At 37.7% G+C, this 2,463-nt stretch overlaps 1 pseudogene; it reads right to left on the bottom strand.

The window, feature by feature from the left end:
• Window positions 1-1,755: 1,755 nt before the first annotated feature.
• Window positions 1,756-2,457, bottom strand: LOC103211998 (annotated as a pseudogene).
• Between the last annotated feature and the right edge of the window lie 6 nt (window positions 2,458-2,463).

Genomic DNA, 2,463 nt, shown 5'->3' with positions numbered 1-2,463 from the left:
AACTCAACATCATGAAGCAGTACTAGCTTCCCAAATTGGCCATATTTATAGATTTTCTAAATGAGATTAATCAGACTGAGGATAGCTGAGTTAGAGACCAGAGAACCTGGTTCAAAATAAAACATTTGGAAACCCCAACTTCAGAATTACTTGATTTCATCTCTAAAATGTTATTTCTATCCCTAAGTTCTACAAGAAAGAGCATAATGTTAAGATTTAATTGTGCAATATTTTGATCTATATGTGATTTCGTTGAACACACATTGTAAGTAAACCTTTGATGCCTACCTCCATACCAATAGTGCTAAACACTAATATTGAGATGAATTTCAATTGCTTTTTACTCACAATTGAGAGATTTCTATGAAAAAGAAAATCAAGGACCTAATAAAAATAAGGACAATACTTGTTTGTTGAAGTTTGAGCTATCTCCTTTAAAAGTATATGTATCTTGGGAAGGGATCTCTGGTGGTGTAGTGCCTAAGCCATTTGACTGCTATTTGACTGCTAACCAGAAGGCTGGTATTTCAAATCCACCAGCCACTCCTCATAAGAAAGGTTGGGCAATCCTACTTCCATAGTAATACCACCTCGGAAACCCAAGGAGGGGTCGTTATGAGTTGAAATCAACTCTACAACAGTGATTTTGGTTATCTTGGAAAAGCTGAGTGTGTTGTATGTTTTTTTGTTGTTTTTCTGTGTGTGCATCCATGTGTGTATGCAAGAGAGAAAAAGTATGTGTGTGCGGCGAGTGTATGTGTGTATGTATATGTGTGAATCCTGAAGAGAAAAAGAGGAAGGAGGGCTTAGAAAATTTTGATGGAAAGGGTAATGAATGGAAGGAATGCAGTTATTGCTGCATTCAAATCAGTCAGTCATGTTCTTTAAATAATAATAATAATAAAATATTTATTGTGATTTGCGTGAATGTTTACAGAAAAACTGGTTTTCCATTCAACAATTCATACACATTTTGTTTTATGATTTTAATTGCAATCCCTACAACGTAACAACCCTCTACCCACTTGCTCCCTGTTTTGTCATGTCCACTGGGCCTTCTTGCCTGTCCTTTGCTGTCATTGAGCTTTCTCCCTGGGCAGATCCTGTTCGTTTGGTCTCATGTGGTTGATGGCTCTAGGAATGTATACCTCCTTGGTATTACTGTTCACCTTATAGGCCTGTCCATTTCTGGATGTATTGACAGTATATATAAATGCATATGTTGAGAATCTGTGTAAAAACTCATGCTTATTTGCTAATAAATGTATGTGTACACAGATAGGAAAAAAGAAAAATGGCAGAAGTTTAGAATTGTAAGAAATGTCTACTACCGAGCCCCTCCATGATTTATATCAATAAATTAATAAGGAAAGTCCGTTATAAGTTTAATATATTTATGAACTGTGTGATAGATACAAATGGTAAAAATAAATGTATAAGGGGGGACAGCTATAGGAATAGTCAACAATATTCTATATGGTTAGTTCCATCTGGTATTGTCAACTTTGTCTTTAAAATCTTAATCTTTTCTCCACAACCAAGAGTTCATGATAAATAAGATTCATTTTCAAAAACCCATTAAAGTTATAGAATGATTTTAAGATGAACCTCAGTCTTCTAACTAAACTTATCCCTAGATCGACACAGATACTTAAGTATGAACAGTATGTGTTTACTTTGGAAATATTCTAATGAAAACCTGTATGCTTGAACTACCCTTTGAATGTTAATTGTTTCAGAAAATTGATCAGGTAATCACAGAAATGAAAAGATCCTTTTTTTTTTTTTTTTTTTTACCTCCTTATTCCTGAGGCAGAAGATCAGAGGATTCAGCATGGGCATCACCACCATGTAGAACACAGAAGCCACTTCATCCCGATTCATGGAGTAGCTACATGTGGGTCTCAGATACTTATAGATGGAGGTTGCATAGAACAGAGTTACAGCGGTCAAGTGGGAGGCACAGGTTGAGAATGCTCTGCGCCTCCCCTCCCTGAATGCATTCGAAAGACAGAGAAGAGAATGTAGCCGGAGGGTGTAAGGAGGACCAGCAGACTTCCCACCATGTTCACACCAGCAGAAATGGAAAGAATGCTCTCTTGCAGGCATGTGTCGGCACAAGAGAGCTTAAACAGAGGGGGCTTGTCACAGAAGAAGTGATGGACGATATGGAGCCAGAGAATGGTAACCTGTGTTAACCATGGAGTTTGGCAGTCCTGCTCTAAAAGCCCCAGCTGCCATTTTAAGGCAGACTGTCCTAGACATTATTAAAGAGTAGAGAAGTGGATTACATATGGCCACATAATGGTCATAGGGCATTAACCCAAAGAGGATGAATTCAGTTGTTGCCAGGGCAACAAAGAAATACACCTGCAGGAAGCATCCAGCAAAGGAGATGTTTTTCTTCTCAGACAATAAATCTACCAGCATCTTTGGGGTGATGGTGGATGAGTAGCAAACATC

The sequence above is a fragment of the Orycteropus afer genome, unplaced genomic scaffold (genome assembly GCF_000298275.1).
Source record: "Orycteropus afer afer isolate SDZICR_OR568_19922 unplaced genomic scaffold, OryAfe1.0 scaffold00832, whole genome shotgun sequence".
Classification (NCBI taxonomy): Eukaryota; Metazoa; Chordata; class Mammalia; order Tubulidentata; family Orycteropodidae; genus Orycteropus; species Orycteropus afer.
The sequence above is the reverse complement of the archived record's forward strand: the minus strand, read 5'-3'. Positions and strand labels throughout refer to the sequence as shown.